General features: G+C 43.7%; 1 long non-coding RNA gene across 1 annotated transcript in view; it reads right to left on the reverse strand.

Annotated features, from left to right (window-relative positions):
* LOC134427885 (uncharacterized) overlaps positions 1–22,582 on the reverse strand; it is a 90,217-nt gene that overhangs the window by 39,255 nt on the left and 28,380 nt on the right. The gene's annotated exons all lie outside the window — the stretch shown is intronic.

Genomic DNA, 22,582 nt, shown 5'->3' on the forward strand with positions numbered 1-22,582 from the left:
AGAGTGTGCAGAACATTTGTTTTCTTAGAAACACTATTTTTTCCACAGTCACTCATTTAAATGGATTCCACTGTGCCTGTTTTATGCCTTTCTTTATTCCAGCAGAGACTAAATTAAGCTTTGAAGTTTAGTGAGAAATCCTAATGGCATTCGACTTCAGTGCTATTGCCTGAATCGTGGGGAATTTAAAGAAAGGGAGAGAGCAAGAGAAAGAAACCACTCTTTCATTGTTTTCTACAGCTTAATCCTGAAATGGCTGACTTTGAAAATAACCTTAGTGCCTAACTTTATGCATTATTCATATATACTAAAACATGTAAATACAGTTTTCAAAGGTTAAAATAAAACTCCTTTCCTGTACAGGTTACAATTATTTAATATTTTGACACAGCAACTTACATCATTAATATTAAACAGCACATAGGGGAAAAAAGTGACCTAAAACAAGCATGAACTTTTCTCATCAGTATGGAACATCTACACATTACCCAGAAAACAGTCAGACTACATGCATGCATAAAGTCTTCCAAAAAGGAGGGAAGAATTAAGCATTTTAATTTTGTATAAAACTGTAGCTGCCACTTTTCCATTGACTAAGAATGAGGTCAGTCAAAATGTATATTCGCAAGGAATTTCTTGGCACGCTAACAGTCTTGGGGGATCAAATAGTGGTGTTATTCCAGTTTTCAGGGTAATAATGGCCACGTAGTTAGAAATGGAAGATAAATTAAGGTGTATTCGATTACTACAACAATACATAGGATGCACCTAGAGTGTACCTTACACACTGTGTGGGCCGATTTAAGCCTGTGCCCTCCCCACAGCAGAACTTTGGTATAGCTGTGAGCCACAGGATAGCCCAGAGATGCAAATTCTGTGCTCTTTGGGCAGTGCCAAAAATATAATTTCACCCAGCACTGTCATGACTAAATTTCCTGGCTGAAGGATGAAGCAGGCCTTGTCTTTAAGCACATGTTCACTTCTTGTAATGTTCATTCAGAAAGGGAAGACAACAACTTCTGCCTGTGACAACTTCTTCCCAGCTACAAACAGGATTAGTCCTAATTGCCAGGGACAGAAATCCTGTTAGGCTATCCAGCCTGGCTCTTTGATAACACAGGATTCTCCCCAGGCTTTTAGGTTAGTATCTATTGCTTTGTTTAGTCTATCTTCCAGTCTTCTGTTGATGTCCATACCTAATACCTGAGCACCTCTCCAGTTATTTACATTGCTGAGGAAGATCAATACATTTCATGGGCTCCTCAGCTCTCCATTTGGGCCACTCAAGGGCACTGGGGAGTGGTGCAGGACCAACTGTTAGATGGCCAACAAGAGCACCCTTCATCCTCTTTCTGCTCTGTCAAAAACTGCCTATGGAAAAAGGCCATGTTCAAAGTGTCCCAAATTAAGAAAATAAACTTGGAAGAAACAAACAACAACAACAAGAAAAATTGCACCTGCCAAAGCAGGTGCATCAAAAACTTGGTTTAGTTCAGACGACCTCAGCTTTACAAACCCAGTTCATGCTTGGTTGCTTTTGAGTGACTTCAAAACATCCTTCCTGGGCCTGTTTTGTTCCTCAGACTATTTACATTCATAAACCCACAAATTTTCTCTTCAGCTCTCTCTTGTGGCAGCACGATGGGCGAGTAAAAAGGGTAAATAAATGGAAATTTCAAATTTCTTCTGGGTCACAAAACAAAATCTTCTGCTCAATCTCCAGCAGCATCAGAATTAAGTTCTGAGCTTTTGTAAACATAGAGGTTTGTTACAAACGCTTAATCCACTTCTACCCACTCTCCATGTAATGAGGCACAACAAAATTACTTTCAATGTACTTTCTGCATTATTTCACCAAGGATTGTTAATGATGTTTAATTTGCTATTGCTGCAAATATATAGCTAATTATAATTAGACAAGAAAATGCAAACCATGCATTGACTGTCATTCTCCAGAGCTGTGTAAAGAAGACTCTTGTTTTACAGAACACCACTTACCAGGAGCGGCTCACTTCTCTCAAGTCAGAGAAGCCAAAATCCTTAATTTTAATCACTCACTACAAGACATATGCTAAGTGTAAATACATCCAAGTTGAAAATCGCTAAAGCATTAGCATATATGCAAAATACCTTTAATCAGAACCATGCAGAGAGGAGCTTCCGAAACAACTTGTTTCCACAGCATCTTACAAAAACTCATATTGTTATTTATAAATTGCTTTCAAAAATAAAAAGCCTGCATCCCCAGTGTGGAGAAATAAAAGCTACGTCCATTTCTGGTCAAACTTGACAATTTTATCTGTACTAGGAGTACAATAAAACTGTTTTAATAAAAAGACCAGAATGAAAACTAATTAACTTCTATTTATTAACTTAAACTTTTATTTAACTAATCTACGAATTAATTAAAATAAAGATTTGAAGTCAGTTGTGAGCATCAACAAATGAACACAACATTATTCTAATAATACCTTATTACATTATTTCTCTGCTGGAATGCAATATTGATTGGAAATCCTTGGGATGGAACAAATTGATTATTTGTGCAAATTTAACAACTGTTTGCTTACAGATGCAAATGCTTATTGTTTAATTTGAAATAAGTCTATAGGCAAGTTCCAGATGCTGGCAAAGAAGCCCCAGTGCATCCACTGCTCTAAGCATTTACACCTGGGATTAATTAACCCTGGTCAGTTTCTCACTGTGCTCAGGTGTGACCCAGTCCAGCATTTCCCAGAGCCCACTACCTGAACCTGGCTTCTGCCAGCCAGTGCTTCAGTGGATCATCCAGCCCCGGGAGTCAGGTGTGCTGGGAAGCAGGGCTGGCACATCCCCCTGGGCTGCCACAGGCCTCAGGCTCCAGCACCCCGGCTCCAGCATCCCCCTGAGCTCCCACATCCCCCTGAGCTCCCACATCCCCCTGAGCTCCAGCATCCCCCTGAGCTCCCACATCTCCCTGAGCTCCAGCATCCCCTCAGCTCCAGCACCCCGGCTCCAGCATCCCCCTGAGCTCTCGCATCCCCCTGAGCTCCCACACCCCCCTGAGCTCCAGCATCCCCTCGGCTCCAGCATCCCCTCGGCTCCAGCATCCCCCTGAGCTCCAGCATCCACCTGAGCTCCCACATCCCCCTCAGCTCCAGCATCCCCTCGGCTCCAGCATCCCCCTGAGCTCTCGCATCCCCCTGAGCTCCCACATCCCCCTGAGCTCCAGCATCCACCTGAGCTCCAGCATCCCCCTGAGCTCCCACATCTCCCTGAGCTCCAGCATCCCCTCAGCTCCAGCATCCCCTCGGCTCCAGCATCCCCTCAGCTCCAGCATCCCCTCGGCTCCAGCATCCCCCTGAGCTCCAGCATCCACCTGAGCTCTCGCATCCCCTCGGCTCCAGCATTCCCTCGGCTCTCTCCCCTCCACGGCACCCAGCCTGAAGCAGACCCAGGCCTTGCTGGGGTTGGAACACGCACCTCTAGAGTTCCACATTTGGCGAGAGCCACCCACAGCCCGCTCCACGCAAACACCGAGGCACAGCTCCTTCGGGAAATGCCTGCCGAGTGCCGCTGGCCACCGGCGGCGAGCACAACGGGCGAGGCAGAGGCGCCCAGGCAGCGTTCGAGCGGCGGCCCGGCCGGGCAGGGCGCGGGAGGGCAGCGGCGCAGGGAAATCCCTCGCCTGTAAGGGATTTCACAGCGTCACCGCTGTGGCAGCACTTCGCTTCCCTGCTGGGGAGCTGTCATCTCCGTGGCACTCCAGGGATCCCGGAACGGGCAGCCAGCATTAGGTCTTAATCAAAAATCTCTGCGGGCCAGAGAGGGGAGGGTGTGTTCTGTCTCTGGGAGTGAATCTCACAAGCCGTGGTACAGTATCACCTACCAGGAAGCAAATGGCACAGCTCATCCTCCGAGATAAACCCCCGCTGAATTTACCTCAGCTTTGCCAGGCAGTTACATGGTTCAGGAGTCAGTCATCCTGCTCTTCTAGGGCTGTCAAGAACCGTTGCTTTAGCTGGTAAAAGTTAGCGTCATTCTATTGACTTCTAACATTTGGTTTATCAGCTGCTGGGGATCATCTCCTTCAGCCATTTCAAGGTAATAAAAATGTTCATTAAAAAAATTATTACAATTGATAAACTGCCCATGCAAAAAAACATTAAAAGCAATTTCAAAGGGCAAGTTGCAAGTTTGAAGAGATCCCTATTGCTATTTGTGCACTAAAACAGACAAGGGAATCATCAAGTGATTTGATAGAGGGGAAAATGCTGCTCTGAAGTAGCACAGAATTCAGGTTTTGTGATAATGAGAGTAGCAAGACAAATGCAGAGTCACAGTACTTAGCTGCCTTTTCCCATCAGCAGAAGCTGCACTGCTAGCTCACACTGGAGCAGGGTTACCAAAAGGTTGGCAAAAACAGGAATTAGGTTTAACATGGAAAAGCCTCAAATGTTAAAACTAAGGTCTGTTAATATGCACGGGCTTCTATCTCTGTTGGGAGTAACAGTATCAGAACTGCCAAAACAACTCCCAGGAAGAATTTGTAATCATTCTGAAGAAAGAAATACTCTCAAACAACTGTTTGTGGGTCCAGAACAGTCAAAGGCAATTACATTAGTAATAAAAAAATGTATCTTTGAGGCAAAGAGCAAGAGAACTCATTTCACCCAAAACAATGATACACCTCTTAAATTCAGCCATTTTGCAGCTCTATAAATTGCAATACTTAAAAGAGGGGGGAAAAGCTCAATGCTGATAGATGATTTATTTCAGTGAGTAACAGCTTCTGATTTCTTGCAACTTAATAAAAAGGAAATGACCCAGGGCTCTATCTGTGCATTCTCCATTACCATTTCACATCACTTCCACTCAAAGCTTACCTGCCTCAATGAGGAATAACACACTTCTGCTTTGGCTGAGGAGACTCAGAGCTGTTGCCAGCAAGCTGTCTGAGATCTCCTGTGCTCTGTGAATATTCATGTACCAGAAGGATGATCAGTGGGGTGAGGTGGCAGCAACCCTTTCAAAAGGAGTCAGGAATGCCACCAGCATTGGAAAAGCCACCCAGTGTCTGTCATTTTACTCTTTATTGAAAATATTTTGCTTTCCCCTACTTCCATACAATTAAATTTGCCATGGTGAATTGGCATGCAAAATTGCCCTCTCCATATACATTGTTGTTAAATTACTCTATAATTAGTACTAACATATTGTACTTAGAGCATTTACTATGCTTGATGGTTCCATCAACATAACCTTATTGTGATATATAGCAGTAAGGACGACAATTAAAATGGTATTACTCACTTTTAAAGAGCCACTAACAAGTTCTACCTATATTTGCAAGCATCCTTTCAATCATGCTTAGCCACCTCCATAAACTCTATTAATAATTCTATAGTGCTGATTTCCCTGTGGAGAGAGAGTAAGAGAAAAGCCTTCACTCCCTTTTGGGCAGGATGGGGAGGCAGAGAATCCAGAGCCATCATGGGGTACCTGCCTCCCATGGAGAAAACACCAGGGCCTTTTGAATGCCCAGGAAATCAGTGCTGGAAATCCCCCATATCATTCAGCAGTGCTGGAAATCCCCCATATCATCCCTGGTTTTGGGATCCTAAGTTCTCGAGGCACTTCTGCGAATCCTGGTTTATTGCCCAGGAGGGCAGAACTTGCATACCCCCAGGGACCTAACAAACAGAGAAGTAATTCCTCTGTTGGAATTTTATCCAGTCACATGGGTCTATTCCCTATGCACTGTCTCAGAGCCAGGACCAAGATTTAGCCCTTGGTTAGAAAGAATATTTATACATCTGCTTCATGCAAGCTGAGTGCAGGACCCACCATAAATAGGTAACTTAACACTAAAATTACTTTTTAAATGAAGCCTTCATTTTTCATATGGAAAAGGAAATCCATTGGAATGCTAATAGCTTACATCTTTCAGATTTGTATTCAGGTACAGGGGAGCAGGATGAGGAGGAGGAGTAGAAGTGACCTCAATTCTGACAGTCACATAATTTTGTGGTTCAAAAGTTATTGGAACGTTTCAGAGCATAATGCCCAATGATTTGCATTCCAGAAACCTTCCCCAGAAACGGAAGGATTGCTAAAGGGTGCGTATCTCAGCTCTAATGCTTGTGCCCTTTTCTCAAATTAGTGATACTGTCAAGCTCTGATGAGATCGTATCTGACACAGAGCAAAATTATGGTAACAGTCATGTGTGATCTTATCCAGCCCAACTTCTATTTCCATGGGAGTACAAAAGGAATGAAAGTTCCATTAGGCTGTATTTGAGAAGGTGATATTCACCCTGCAGCTATAGGACTCTATCTGAGCACTACTTGTCACATCCTCGGAAAAATGTAGAAAAAGAAAATTCAGAAACAGCACCAATAATCTAAGCAATCATGTAATACAATCCCAGCTACAATTTAGTGCTGATTGTAATTCTAGGTTTCTAGACGCAAGTGAAGGAAACCAGATGGATTTTGGGGAACTGTTTCCACATGTATAATTAAAAGGGTGCTGTAGCAGCTGACGATCTGGCCTCGCTTGTGAGAGGCAGGGTTTGAACAGTGTGTTTTGCCTATAATTTGGCTATGGTCAGAACACATCCAAATAGCTTCCCACTTCCTTCAGGGAGGGATGATTAGTGACTGAGAGGCATGCTCTGAGAGCCATCTGTGAACTGGGATGTGAACCTGAAATCACCTTCAAACACCCAGTGCACCAAGAGACACACTGCACACAGCCACTAAAAATAGGAGGAGTGGGCCTGAATTATTTGTTCAGTTTCTGAGCTCACCACCAGCTGAGGAGCCTCCTGGTGGGTATATCTGCCTCAGGTTTGATGCTTTCAGGGAGGAACCACAACTGCTGTTGTAGAAGGAGAAGCACTTAGCAACACCTCCAATTAAGTGTCAGTGGTCTCAAACAAGTACCCTAATATGGATTTGATAAGAATGCCTACATTAATTATAAATCCATTTTTTGTTAGAGGTTCACAAAAGATTTAATAAGAGATTAATCTAGATGTCTGCTAATTAGCTGAAAGGTGTATGGAGGGTAAAATTCCCACCTGCACCAGGTGGGGTTTGGTCAATGCCGGATTTGGCTTCCACCCATCCCTGGTGCCAAGAGGACTAAACTGGTCATGAGCTGACCTCACTGCAGAGATATAGTTTCACTGCAAATGTACAATGTCCTTCCCATCAATACTAGATACTTGCAAAGATATTTTTGTAAAATCATTGTTATGCTCTACCTGCAATTCAATACCAATGCAATCAGACGAAGATTATGCACATACAGCTATGACTCACTCACAGCCCTGCTCAGCCACATGGTGTGTTTGAGCAGGAGAATATAAAGCAAAGAATTTCCCTTCAAAATACAGTGTAAATGTTAAATTCTAATGGGTATTTTTTGGAGGACCATCTTTAAACATTTGATACGCATGTGTTCATTTGCAGTCAGGGTTATCATACACTGTTAGATGTGAGCCAAACTCTGCTCAGAGTGCTGACAGCAACACCAGGACCTGGAGGAATTATGAGTGTGATCCACCTTCCTTCCCATGGCTAGGCCAAGAAAACAGTAACTTAATCTTTAAAGGTCTAGACTATTTGTTGCAGAGCTCTCTGGGGCCAAGAAGGCTTTTCCACAGGGAACAAGCATCTATCCATTCTTTAGAGTAAAGGGTTGGATTCCAATGTCTGTCGCCATAAAGTACAGTGACTTCATTTAAACCTCATTAAAGTGAAAGTCAGTCATGTTACTCTGACCAAACAAGTATTAGAGAATAGAGTTTTGACTTGAATATCAAAAACATCCAAACTCCCCTCAATAGTTGTTAAATAAAAAGTCATTCAGGATAAGACTAACTCATGTTAACATTAAAACAACATGCAGGGGGAAAAAAGTGACAAAGCAAGCAAGCGAGAAAGAAAACTTGATATAAATCAAGCCTAAACACTCCACCAATCATCAGCTCTCTAAATCAAGAAATCTGACAGATTTTCCAAGTGAGAATCAATCTTCCTGTCTCTGCAGTAAGTATACTGTAATCCTTTTTCCAGCACAGTATAGAAAATGTAACTGCCACATTCAAGATTTATTGAAAAATATTTTGCCAGACTGAATGCTGCTGTTCCAAATGTTTTTAAACAAGAGGTCAGAAGGGTTTTCATGGCTCTATCCTCCTCTGCTGTCCAAAACAGCTTTGGTGGAAGACAGTTCAGGTAGTTTGTGTGCCTGCCCCAACAGTACCTGTGTCCAGAACCTAAGGTGAGGCTCCTGCCAGATGCCACCCCCTCACCTCCTGCTTTCAGCAGATGCTGCTGAAAGCACAGAGAGGTCAGTGTGGGGGAAAGGAGACAAAAAAGCAAGGACAGTTAAATAAACAGGAAACCAGTACTAAATCCCCCACACTCCCAGCACTGCCCCTGCCTTCCCTATCTATTGCAGGCTGCAAACCAAAGCTCAGCCCCCAGAGAACAGACTGGGACAGGAACAGGTTCTGACTATAGGCAACAGTACTGGCAAACGACCCCTTAATTCTCAGTATAATAAAGCAAATCAATGCTGCTGGCATTGGAATCTGTTCATGTTACAAGAAATTGAAGTGATTCTGCAAAAATAACCCTGAGGCAACATGTAAAGGGAGAAGGAAAAGCCATTGAATTAAGAAACTATTTAAATTCAGAAACCACTGAAAAGCTCATCAGCTAAGGTTTTACCAGGGTTTCTTGGGCTATTTTTAAAGCACACTGATGAGTTGACAAGAGGTATTCTTCCCTATTGCTTAGAGCCAGGGGACTTCAGCAGATCCATCTAAGAGGCCACCTTGCAAGCATTTTGTGGCTTGCAGCAGGCACTGGTGCTGTGGTGATGCTCCTGGGCTGATGGTGCTGGTCATTGAGCTGTGAAGCCAGCAGATCTGCGGTGAACCTGGAATATTCGTTTTAGACACTGTTGCTAACACTGGTGTCCTGGCTCAATTTTAGTTTGCTTGTTTATACCCCAGCAGTCTGCAGCCCCTGCACTGCTGGCTGGGAGGATGATCTCTCTCTGCCCTCCACGACCATGACATGGCAGCATGGTCAGTCAGTGCCAGGGGACACTGGGTTTTGGAGAGGGCAAAGTCACAGCCACAAGCCGTCTCTGTACCTACCAGAGATGTTAAGGTGTGTACTTCCTGTGGGAACTTAGAGGATTGTCAGACAATCCATGATAACCCAGAGGGAGGGGAAGGCTCCAATCAGGGATGTGAAGAAGCAGCAGTGTGCGGAGTCCAAGGTTCAGTCAACGTTGAATGAACAGGCTGATGTTTTAGGAGCTGGCCTGGCAGGGAGGAGGCAGTGAGATGCAACTGAGCTTCCTCACTTGACCTTCAGAGGAGGGAAGTGACCTGGTAAAACTTTAAAAAATGCATGTTCCTACTGGTGAAGAAAAGCAAGCAGAAGAGAGGCCATTTCCTTCCTGTTTATCCTTTAGTCTCTCTAAAAGCTTACAATGAGAGCTTAATATAGTTTGGTTTTGAACGAAGATAATTTGTATTCCAGGAGAAAAGCTGAGGTTTGATGTTCCTTCTAAGTCTATATGATACAACAGCCAATGTGTCTGTTCAGCAGCAGAAGCAGACCTTGCAGGTATTTTTGTTCTACATTGGTAAAGGTGGTTATTCTTTTTCAAATGGCATATATTTTTTTTCTTTGCTTTCTGCGTGTATTTTCACTTTCTTATAAGCCAAAGTAACATATTTAATGCAAAAATCCTGTGAGAATGTCCCCAGAGCTGCAGTGCAGATGTGTCACTGTCCATTTTTCCCATGAGCTGCCCCTGCTCCTCATCCCATCAGTCAGGAACATGCCCCTGTGGAAACAGCCTAGCATCCCTTCAGGTGAATATGGAGGAAAGATGGGATCTGAGCTGGTGTTCAAAATTCAGCAAGAACAATTTCCTTTAAAAGTTAATTACTGCTGACATCTAGTATGATTGCAGCATGCGGGCAGACACCAGCAATTAATTAATTGGCAGTTTTCAAAAAAGAGGGTATTGATTTGTTGTTCCTCATAAACCTGGAATATTAGATTGAGGACAAGACAATTACATAAAGCAAGGGAAGGAAATTGGCTTTCATGAACGAGACAAATGGAGAGGAGTCTGGGTGTCTCTGGTTTTCACCTGAATCCTCATTTAGTGTCATACACCAGAAAGACACACTCAAAACAGCTCACTCGTTCTTCTGAAAAATTCTCTCCAGTAAATAAACTATGCTGTCCCAACCCCTGCTCCATCTCCAGCACACAGCCACTTGCAGCAGAGCAGGACCTGGCTGCGCTGTACAGCCCAGCAGTCCACTCCTCCACTGGAAAATGTCACCTCTCAGCTCCAGAGCATCTTCTGTGAGTAGTTCTGTTCAGTCCTCTTCCCTGCAAGCTTCCTTCCCTTCCATACAGCTGTATCACATGGAACCTGAGTGGCATGGCCAAGGCAGCATGCTGTCAATCACACTCTCTTTATTCCTGGAGCACAATTGTCTCTTTTTAATTATCTGCCCTGTCCATCGCTCTGTAACACCTCTCTGTTTCTCTTTGTCTCCATACATATTATTTACCCCCCATAAATACTCTTTCCCATGAGATGGAAGCTCACATTTGGGTTATTATTTAATAACAATGATTCCATTTCAATGATTCAAGGGGGAAAACCAGCTGAAAGATTCTATTCTCCTTGCCAGCCTGTGCACTGCAGCCCTGGGGTGGCAGGGGCCCCAGCAGGAGCAGGGGCATTGCTGCTGCCCTGGGCACCCTCTGCCCCTGCTCTGCCCATTTGCACCTCTGGCCAGTCCCATGGCTACCCATCCTCTGCCATGGCCAGGGGGCACAGAGCACCGAGGTCTCCCATGGCAGAGAGTGTAACTGAGCAGAGAATTTTAACTGGTTACGTGGTGTCTGGTGACAACACTGCCAGCACAGAAATCCTGGAGAAAAACAAACAGGAAGATCTCACGCAGGCAGTTTCCATGGATGCAGCTGCTGCTTGAGTGGGTTAAAAAAATAAAATAGGCTGTCATCCAGAATTTCACATTCCCTTTCTCCCTGCATTCACGTGCGTGAGGTTTGAAGCTGTTAATTCCCATTTCTGTTCCTGCAGCTCCTCCCCAGAGACTGGGAACGTGCCACCTCCTGATTGACATGGCAGGCCAGGGAAAAAGGACGTGATCAGCTTGCCTGTTCAGCATTCAGCCTGCTGACAAACAACCCAATACTACATTGCCAAGGAACTAAAGCCTGCTTCAGAAAGCCAAGGCTTCATTAGTAGAAGCTCTTTACTTGCTGCCCAGACTGGGAAGGCAAGGCCTGGCCAGCCGTAGTGGGTTTGGCTGAGGACAATGCTCAGAGCCTGGTGCTGTAGACTCTCTGGGTTTAGTGAATGTGAGAGGAACGTTTTGACTCTCAGTGATACAACTTTTTGACTTGAGTTCCTGAGAATATCAGGAAAATCACCTTCTTTAACTGTGCTGGTCAGGGGATCACCTTACAGCTCTCCTCCTCATCTTCATCCCACCTTCTTTCAATACATTTTATCCTTTATTTTATCCTTTATTTTATTCCTTCCAAGGAATTTGGCAAAATCTTCAAGGCTTCTGAGCTACCCAAGTTCTGGTAAGTTTCACCCCAAATAAGCCTGCTGCTTGCAGAGGTGACAGGCTGTTTGGGTCAGAGAAAATCCTCCTCCCTGATGCTGCTGCTAACAGAGATGTATTCCCAGGCAGCACTGATCTCTTCCTGAGGGTCTCTGGCCTCCTTCCAGGCAGGACTCAGTTTGCAGGGAGCAGAGAGGCAGCTCCACCAGGCTCAGTGCAGGGTTAAATTGGTGCAGAGGTGTTGCAGCTGGATGAAGGAGTGAGAGACACAAAGCACATGGGACAGGAGGGATACCCAGCAGGGCTGAGCCTGGGAGCCCTGGCAGAGTTCCCATTATCAGCCTGAGATGCCCCAGTCTAGCGGGATGCACTCTGCTGTAGGAACAGCTTGACCGCATCAGTTACTGACTGTTAGAGAAACACCCTGCTGGTGAAGCCACATCAGCCTAATTAGAAGATCTGAGAACTCTCAGGCTCAGCACAGCTGATCTCATTGTTTGCTTGGGAAGGTGTATCTTCCAAAGCCAGGAATACACTTGACTTAAAAGGGCTTCCCTGCAACTAAGGCAACTCTCAGTATTGTTTTCAGGAATGACTGAGGCAGATTTGGAGGTGGGAAGGAGAAAAGGACTGTCACATATGTGATTTCCAGTAAAAGGTCCTCACTTCCACTCAAGGACATCACCCAGAGCATGCTGCCCAGGACCACCACCAGCCAGGCTTGGGTATCTCCCAGGACAGTAGCCACCCTCCCTCTCTACAGCCCATCCCAGGGTCTCACCACCCTCACAGCAAAGAAGCTTTTTCTGATGATAAACGTAATGTTCGGTATTTCCGTTTGTATCCATTCCAGTCACAAAGCTGAAAGATAAATTTTGGAGTGCTTAATGTGCTCAGATTGTGACACAGGCACAGCAGCTCTGCCCATGGGACTTGCTGTAAAGGAGCAATCCAATCACTGGGAGCGCTTGTTTTCACATCACCCGCGGAGAGAACCACTCTCCATCTACCCCAAATAAGCCCGGCTTCAGAAACATGCTGTGAGTGAAGTCCACAGACAGAAAAAAAACAACCTGACATTGATTGCATGTGCAGGAGCCCTTTGTGTGTCCCAGGAGATGGAATGGGTTCTGGAATGTGGAGCCCTGGCACCTTTCATTGTGGCCTGGCATTCCCTGTGCATCTTCTGTGCCAGGTGAGTAGCTGGCCATGACTGCAGTGCTGTGCAGGCCTCTCCCTGCAGCTTACATGTCCTCCAGGGCCATGTGTCCACCCAGCCCCACAACCATGAGCAGCGGGAAGGTTATGGAGTGCCCAAGCAGGGGACTGGTGATTGCAATTATTATTCTGGTTTGTTCTCCTGGAGGTTCCTCTCTGCAGGCAGGGCCCCTGGGCAGAAAAAGAGGCATTGCCTTTCAAAACACGACTTCTATCTCCCCTGGACCCAGTTTTAATGACAACAACAAATTGTGCACCCTTGAGCTGCATTCCTTTGCAGCATCTCCCTCCTGTTGCATTGCATTTTTCCTTTGCTATTTAGCACTTGAGAAACAAAACTGATTAGAGATGTCGCACTGGAGAGTTTGGTTTCAGGGAGTAGAAGGAAGCAGCACTAAAAGCATACTGAATATTCATTTAACAATGAAATCCTAATTCTTCTTAGCAGCTCTTCTGGGCAACACATTCCAAAGTGAGATTTGAACATCAAGGTGAATATTCATTATATTGCAGCTGGCTTTTTCCTCAGCAGATCTCATTTCTACATCTCGTTGCTGCAAATTCTCATGCACAACTAAACTTACTGCCAGGGCTGAACAGAAGAAATTTGTTTGTGCAGGCTGGGCAGCAAACACTAAAGATTTGTAAAATGCAAATTCCACGGCAGCTTAGTAAATACCAACGTCTACCAACTCACCAGAGCCGTCCAGGGCATCCTAATGTCTGCTTGAGCCTTTATCACCTTTAGTCATCTACATGCTGTCACCTCAAGGAAGAGGAAGATGGGGACAGGAGCAAGACCGCTGTATCACCATGAGCTGTACAGCACCTACACAATGTCAGGACTGGGGTCTATGCTCAGCTCTTCAAACATCTCCTTTCTTAAGAAGGGTTTCTTCACATTGTACTTAAAACTATTCCCAGGTCTTCATAAAACAATGTCCCAGCTCACTTCAGACACAAATTGCAACGTACATGTGCAAAGAAAATAAGAGTCAGTTTTTGTGGAGAAGCTGCCTCAGGGATTTCATTCAGAATTATTGTCTTCAATTTTATTAAAATCAATATGAGATTTTATTACAGTATAAATTAAACGGGAGGCTATTTGCTCCTCAGATACCAGAAGCAACAGTATGAACATTGCTTCAAGCAATGATATTCATCCAGATGTCTTAGCTAATGTTATCCATGTACAAGTGTGGAGCTCCATTTCTTTTTCTCTCTTATTTTTTCATCCCTTAAACACCAGGCACAGTTCATGAAATGTGATTGAGGCTTACAGATGATACTCAGATATTTTTAAAGGCTCGGGAAACTCAGAAAGGACTTGAAGAAACTATTAAGATCTGTGGGAAATGCTCAACAGTGAGTGATTAAAGAGCTCAATTTGTTTAGTTTATTAAAAGAAGGTGAAAGGTGGCTTGATTACAGGGTATTAATAGGTTCACAGGGAGACAAGTACAAGGGACTAAATGGCTTTTACCCTAACAGAGAAAACGGCCACCACGCTCACAGCGTGCACCAGCCAGGCAGGTGGCCTGGGTAAGGGGTGCTGCTGGGGTGCCCAGCCCCAGCACATCAGCATCACTGCCAGACACAAACCCTGCAGCAGATGTGCCTGTCCCTGTGTCAGACAGTGGGTTTGGGAACTGAAACAAAGAGATTGGGGTTCATGCGCTTGCAGGCAGCAGCTGAGGTCTGCTACAGCTGGGAAGCTCTAAGCTCACGCATAGGTGGCAGTCTGGTAATAGCACTGCTTTGAGATTGAAACTTCTAAAACTAGAAGAAGATGGGAAATTTCGTGTAAATGCCAGAGTGTTACAGGAAAAAAAAATCAAATGCTGTATTACAGTAGATATAAAATAAATTGTGGTAATAGCCAGTATCCTTTCAAAGTTGATCTAATAATCACTTAAACTGGGTTTAGATGCTTGAAAGGTTAATGTGCCAACAAGTCATTTCACTGAGCTGCCATATATCAGTAGACAAATCATTTAAATAAATATATACACACCCTGAAGAAGGTCAGCAGAGTCTGTAAATGCAGGTCATATCCTGAAATGATGCCAGTTACTGTCACTCGGAAGGAAAAAACTATATCAGGCTGATTTGCATAGGGAGAAACTGGACCTAAACACTCAAGATGAAGAAATCAAATGCAGACAGCAGCTGGTTATGTGATCTTTAAAGCTCATCCCACCACATCATACAAAACTAAAGCACTCCCAGTTTCCTTCTAGATCTTACTCTTTCTTTAATTAGGTCATTTGCATAAAAACCAGATTTCTACATTCAAAGTCTAACAGTTCTAGCTGAGGTTTTGTGCAGGGTTTTTTCCCTCACTTCTGAAATTGCCTTTGCTTTGGGGACATAATAATTTCTCTCTTACTAATTATGATGTCAAAACCAAAGGATTAGCTACTCCACTAGGAATATATACACAATGAGAGGTGATTACACAGCATTCCCTTCTCCATGCAAAAGCCGTTGGCACAAGCCAGTTACACAGAAATAACACAGACCGAACACTGACTCGTGCCCCTGGGGGCAGCATCAAGTAGAGCTGGATGTGATTATGCTGCATTTACGCCGACCAAGGCCAGCTCCTGCCCTCTCTGCCCAGTCCTCTTATCTGTATCGTGTCATTGCTGTTCTGTGCACCATCAGAAACTGGGCACTGCTGTTTCTTCTTTCTGTGCTCTGCTCATACATACTGAACAAAGCCATCAGCATAGATTCTGTTCTTTTCCTTATTTTATTTCTTATTTTTAAGTCAGTGAGTTGAAAAACCTGGTTTTAATTAAAAGATATGAGCTCTCCGTTAGAAGCAGGACAAATAAAGCCTCCTGAATAAAAAATTCTGCAGGTTATTAAAAGTGACACATCAAATACAAACTGGATTACAGGGCACAGTGAAGTAATTATTTATTAGACAGACACAATTAAACTAGTATGTAACACTTTTTGAAGCCCTGATAGATAATGACCACAGGGCAACCCCTTGGGCCCAATGGATATTCCATACCATGAAGTGCCTGTGAGCACTGAAAAGTGCTGAAAAGTGTCTGAGACATCTCATGCCTAAAAGTTTACCATCCTATTGCCACACTTCCTCTGCCAGTTCAGCAACACAGGAGCAACCTTGCTAGGAAAGGGACACACTCTGTTTAACTGAAAAGAGAAATAATAAGACACACAGTGTCTTACCAGTTATCACAAGGAGCTGCATGGTCCCTTGTACCTCTGTCTGTAAGCTAAGAATAGAGGCTATTTTAATATGCTGCCAGATACAGACATTTATGGTTGAACATGCTCAAAACACCCCCTCAAGCCACAATCCAGACACTCACAGCAGTCTCCCATCTTTCCACACTCAAAGCCCCTCATTCTTGTGATCCCCACTGAAACAAATAAATATGTAATATTCCTGTTTTCTTCAGGAGAATTTATGTAGAAGATTATTACTAATGTATAAAAGAATAGACATGTTCAATTGTAAGCAGTGAAGTAATTAAACATAGCAACAGATAAGCAGGGGACATGGTAAATTTTTCATCATTTGAGTTTTTAAAGATAATATTTCTTTTGAAAAAATGCATGTTAGTTTAAATGGACACGCTATCACTAGACATAGGAATTGGTGAATGAGAGTCTAGGCTTCAGGATGTTAATGTGGTACATAAATAGGTCCCAGGCCTAAACAATTAAAGGCTTTTCCCCCCAGGGAGTTACAGTTCATACTCTATTAACCCCTCTTCTGTCACTGTCAGACATGTTCTTCAAGACAAATATCCCCAGCTGCTGGTTCCAGAGGAAAGAAAAAGAAAGAAAAGAAAAGCAGTTACTGAACAGGGTCTCATGGGGTTAGGATGAAAGTTAAAATTGCATCTGATGCAATAGCAGTGCCCTAGGTATCTTGGATGCTGGCAGAACTAATCAGAAGATTTACAAGATGTAAATAATAACTAACAAGTATAAGTGAACATGAACTGAATTCTAGCCTCGTGCAGGTATTGTCTGATCCTTGGTCTAGCAACTTAGTAGAGCAGAGCAATGTAAAACACCTGCAGTGGAAGCACTAGAGAGCAGCAGCACAGGCCCTTTCAACCCAATGGAGATTAAATATGGGACAATAATTTGCTTTTTAAAAATGTAGGACAAATGACCAAAATAGAAGATGCAGCAAGATTAGTAGAGCAGAACGGTCCAGAGGACGCGGTAATAATTCATTCTGCTATCGAATGCCTGCCGACACACAGCGCAACTCAACAAAGGCATTGCTGCCCCTCTGTGCTGCAGGGCAGGGAACAGTGGGGCACAGAGACAGAGGTGCCATGGCTGTGCAGGACTGCAGCGCCCCAGCCCAGGGGGCAGCGCTGCCTGTGCCACCCTGCCCCTGCCACAGCAGCCAGCCACGGCGCAACAAACCCAAAACGGGTCAGAGCGTCTTCCGAGGATTTACCCTTCCATGCAGTGCCACAGATAACAGAAACTGTGCCAGCCCAAAACGTGCGAGCAAATGCCTGACTCTTGATCACCTGCTCAGACAGCACAGATACAAGTCTTAATTAACTCTTGATGCAGGGTGTTGTTCTAATGATAAATAGCACAATGAAAGTGGAAAAATATTTTCCACCTGCTGCATTTGGCTCCTGCAGGGCAAAATGGCTCATCTGGATTGTTATGAAGCCATTCATCACTAAGATTTTCTGTTACCTTCTTACATAGAAAATTGCATTTTAAGAGTTTGATGGTGAGTCTGAAGTAATCCTATTGACTTCATACAACAATGCATTCAAGATGTTGAAGAATCTTTGTCTTAATTCAAGCTTTATACTTGATATTTATTTGTGTGACCTGCAGTGCTTACCAGCTGTGGTCACAACCAGCAGTCTGTGCCACAGGGCACTTCAGATGACTGGAAGTTCCACATCTCTGGAGAAATATGGATATCTGCCTTCCTAAAAAAATAATGGGGCAGAACATCTATTACCTTAGCGTGACCTTATGCACAGAACTCTGATTTATCCTGTGGGTAATAATGGATGTAAATGGCATTTAATCCTGTTTTTATGCTCCTTTCGAGTGCTATGAAGTCTTTACATCATCAAAAACCAGTACAGGCAGAATTAGTGTCTTTTGAGGTGATTCGCAGAGAACTGCAATGACCATCTAAAACTGGAGGAGCCTATGCATTCCCATGGATCACCACAAGAAAAACAATTTGTTCCTGGGTGAGGAACCTCACTGAATTCTGAGGAACCATGTCCAATCCCTTGGCCATTCCAACCAGCACAGGAGGAGTTCCAGTTTGCTATTACAGATAACCTGATTAAAAGAAGCATCCAGTTTCACAGGGAAAAGGGGGAAATATATTTTCCATCAGCTGTCTAATCCCAATTGCTTATCAAAGCACAGAAACAAATCCAATAGCATTACTACTGCCATGAGAAATTATGGTCATGGTCATTCTCATCTCAGAAGCTGTCAGCCAAAATCAACGCTCCCACTGCTGCCACAGCATCACCAAGGGACACAGGGATCTTGCAATTTGCTGTGAACATGAGGTAAAGAGCTTTTCCAGAAGCAAGTTGGGAAGAAAGGATTTCAGCCTCAGAATGAGCTAAAGTCACAGTATTTCAAATGTTTCTTTATGTTCCAATGTCTCACTCAAACTTGAGCTGCTTGATCATTGAACAGAACTGCCTGCTCCATTGCAACAGACTGAAGTAACAGCACCTTGCATCCTGGTACTAAGCAAGGGCCAGGTCATATCCCAAGCAGAGTTTTTAGACTTGTGAAAAAAAACATCAATTTTTCATTTCATTCCAAATGTTAATGAATGTCCTCAATTTATCAGTAAAAATCTGAAAATGCATTACGTTCTTCCCAAAACATGACAACAAGAATGAATGCTATTTGCCGATAGGATATCTATCTTGTTGTAGTTTTTAAGCACAACACATCATCTGTTCAGAGTGGAATTATATACTCCTCCTATCCATGTCTCAATCTTCCTGTGTATTCATTTATCTCCTTTCATTCTTTCTTCTTTTCTCTTGCGCACTACTTGTGGTTGATGGGACTGTGATTAAGCCCAGATGGACAGAGAGGCAAGCAGGCCCCAGCAAAGGGCACTCACCCTGTCACCACAGTGCCAGGAGGTGCTTGTCCTCTGTGCCACAGTCTGCCTGGCTTGTGTGTTTAACCCTCTCTTACCAGCACTGTATCACATTTAATAACAAGTGTGCTGGGTGCTGATATGACTCAGGGAAAGAAACATCTGACTTCTCAAATGAATAACTCTTAAAATTATTTAGAAGTCCTCTCAACAAGATGATGTATAAGATTATTTGTCATGCAGTGCTTTCCAAAGAGCTTAGACTAGGATACAACATACAGATCTAAAGACTGAGCATTAATAGAAGAGGAAATCTGTTCCTGCACCTTGGTGTGTGCCAGCAGCAGGTCCCAAACCCACACACCCATCAAGTTGTCCCCATGTCCTTTGTTCTTCCCAGGTTGTGCCCTCACTTCAGTAACCAATGACCAACTTCAGGTAGCTTTGGTTCAAAGTTACACAAAGCTTGTAGCATTTCTTTCCATTTTAACATATGAGCAGACAAAACCTTTGTCTCCAGACTGAGCAGTATTTTCAGCTTTCTAGGTTTCTTAACCAGGGTCAAAAAATAAAAGCTTAATTTTGAAACTTACATTTACTCAACTGTAAATAGGGTAAATTTCTCCCAAATTTGCCCTAAACCAGGACACCAACCAATGCTCACCCAAAATATGAAACTTCAAGGCATCCTAGATACTGTTGGGGCGCACCTTCTTCTCAGCCGGCTTTCACCAGTCTGCTGCTTGCTGTTAGGCAGAAGCCAAATAATCACTGTAATCAGGAATAAACTATGGATTTGTCTTCTACACAGATGTATTAAAATTGTTGTGAAACAGAAAATTTTGATACTATGAAGATATACTCCACCATGTGTTATTTACCCCAAACCATTAGCTCATTAAATGAGGAATGCATAAAGTAGTCAATACTCAGTAACCTAGTCAAATTAAAACAAAATTGAAATGGAAAATGAGCTTTAAGCAATTCCATTTAATCTCACTGTTTACAGAGCTGGCAGTGATTGCAGGCTGCCTTGGGTGCCCATGCATCCCCCACAGTGCCCAGTGGCACAGAGGACAAACATTTGACCTCAGCCCCACACACCTGGAAATTGTCACCCTTCTTCACAGCGCACATGTGTGTTGAGGGATTTAATTTAACAATTCAAAGGTGTACACAGGCCAGAGGTCCTTTAGTGCTCCCTTCCCTCTGGAATACGCAATGCACAGAGTCTGTGGTCCAGCTAGTGAATGGGAAAGAAATATTTTCTTTCCTGTAAACAGCAAGGAACAGAGTCCATATTTCCCATTGCCTGGAATGAACGTGCCCATCACAGCAACAAGAAAAGTGATATTAATCTACAGGAGAAAAAGAATGTGTGGCTTTAGCCTGAGGAAGCCAGGTCAGCACCGAAAGAATAGCTGAAACATGCCTTTTCCCTGTGGAGCTCAGGCGTTCTCTCCATATCTACTCTCATATTCCTGTGTGGCAGCAGACCTGGAGATTATCTGGAATTTTTTGTCAGATTTTCAGTCTCTTCAGGCTCTTTTTAATGAAATGACATTGAGGAAAAGAGAGCGAGCTGGGATTATGATAATGCTGTGTTTTAAACAGAATTATTTAGGCTCCCAGGAGACAGTTATTTTGATACCCCAGTTAGGGTATCACCAAAAACCAGGAGACAGACTCTCCAACCAGTTTGTTAACTTAGAAAACTGACACTGACATTCAGTGCTGCACGCATGGGGGATTGCTCCACCTAACATGTATGTCATTGAATGAGTGGCTCCACTCTCCAGACAGCAAGCAGCTTTCAATAAGCAAATGCTCAATGTAATGGATGAAAAACATCATTAATAAATAATAGTGCCGCAAACACTGAAAGATGATCCACCTTTCAGTAAACTGCACGTGCTTTTCAGAATTTCTGACTTCATCTCCAGATCTCTTGGAAGTAGCGTATAAATATAAAATATTGTAGCTATCATCCTTCATTTTAGCAATTAATTTTGCTTTTATGTGATATTCATGTTTAGCAAAAACAGCTGTTTGAAAGGAGTTTGCTCTGCTGTGTGTGAGCTAAAAGACAGACTGTTGCAAATGGAGGCGTAAAGTGGACCAGTGGTAAAGGTGTTTTACAAATTTAATAATTAAGAGTGTGGTTTCCTGAAGAACAACAAAAAGAGGTCATGTAAACTTCTGCCTTAAGCAACTCTCAACTTATCCAAACATCTGTGTTTTGAAACCATGACCTTAAACTGTGTTAATCCTCAATATCTGCACTGTGATGTTTACCTCTATAAGCAGCTGGTGTTTAGACATAACACCATATTTATTAAATACTTGCTTCCTATGTTTGGTTGGGGTTTTGCTTGCCTTCTGGTTAGCAAAATGAGTGCTGTGAGCTGACTCAGCCTAGCCAGCTTCCTCAAGCCCACAAAAAATGACAAATGTAGCCAGAGGAGTGCTTCTCCCTTGGAAATGCCATGACTGATGATTAGCATTTCACTAACAGCACTGTCCTGGCATCTCCTTATGCCCTCCACACATGGGCACTCCATAGTCTACCAAGGGTCAAATCACCCAGAAGATGAGCAGCTTGCACAAGGCACAGAGTAGCTTCTCCTAGGCATAACACCAACTAAACGCACCTTCACTTTTGACAAACCTTGCCTTCTGCTGTTCATTATGAATGCAAACACAAGCCATCTGCTCTCCTGGGGCAAGTCAAAGTTGCTCAAATGCACATGTACTGACTGTGCTTCCTTCAGCACCACATCGCTGCGCAGGGTGCACCTGCTCTACCTGCACCAGAGCCAGCTTCAGGGTGAGCACCCACAAGGCGATTTCTTTTATCTCGCAAACAAATTCCAGGGGTACCTTGTGGTGAGTTTCCATCTGTTCTGGCTGCTTAGACTCCCTGGGAGGCAGACCTGAAAAAATGAGACACCTCACAGCTGCGTTCAGTCTCGGTGGGATGTGGTTCACTGCTTGTTCTGCCCCAGCCTGAATTCCTCTTGCTCTTGCCCATCACCTCCTCCAAGGGGATCATCTGTTCTGACAAGTATTTTTATGGCTCCTTCAGTGCTGCAAATGCATGCACGTGGTCTGTAACAGACACTGCAGAGCTGTGATCACAGCCGTTTTTAGCAAGCCTGCTTCTTTGGATGCAAATTCAGTTATTTTGGATCACTGAACAATAATCGCTGTCAGTAGCAGAGAAAAGAAAGGGAAAACTTTCAAGAATGGGGACAAATATCTCACTAGAACAGGAAATAACATACACTAGATAAGACTCTGAAGTCCTGAGGCTGAACAGCAGTACAATAGATTTCCATCCACACCTTTTCCTGGTCCCTGTACCTGCTGCAGCATTTTTCCAGTGACACCAAACAAATGATATTTTCAAATCATTCACGCACTAGGATCACTACAGGCACAACTCTGCATTGACCTTTATGTTAATCTCTGGTGAGGTGTGTGAAATGGAGCAAAACAGTACATTAAGCACAGCTGACGCCATAGTTGGGACACCCAGACATGTAAATGCACTCAGTGCACCTCTGTGAGCAGAATAATTTCCTACCAAGGTGCTTACTAAGTTGCA

Source organism: Melospiza melodia, chromosome 21, assembly GCF_035770615.1.
Source record: "Melospiza melodia melodia isolate bMelMel2 chromosome 21, bMelMel2.pri, whole genome shotgun sequence".
Taxonomy (NCBI): domain Eukaryota; kingdom Metazoa; phylum Chordata; class Aves; order Passeriformes; family Passerellidae; genus Melospiza; species Melospiza melodia.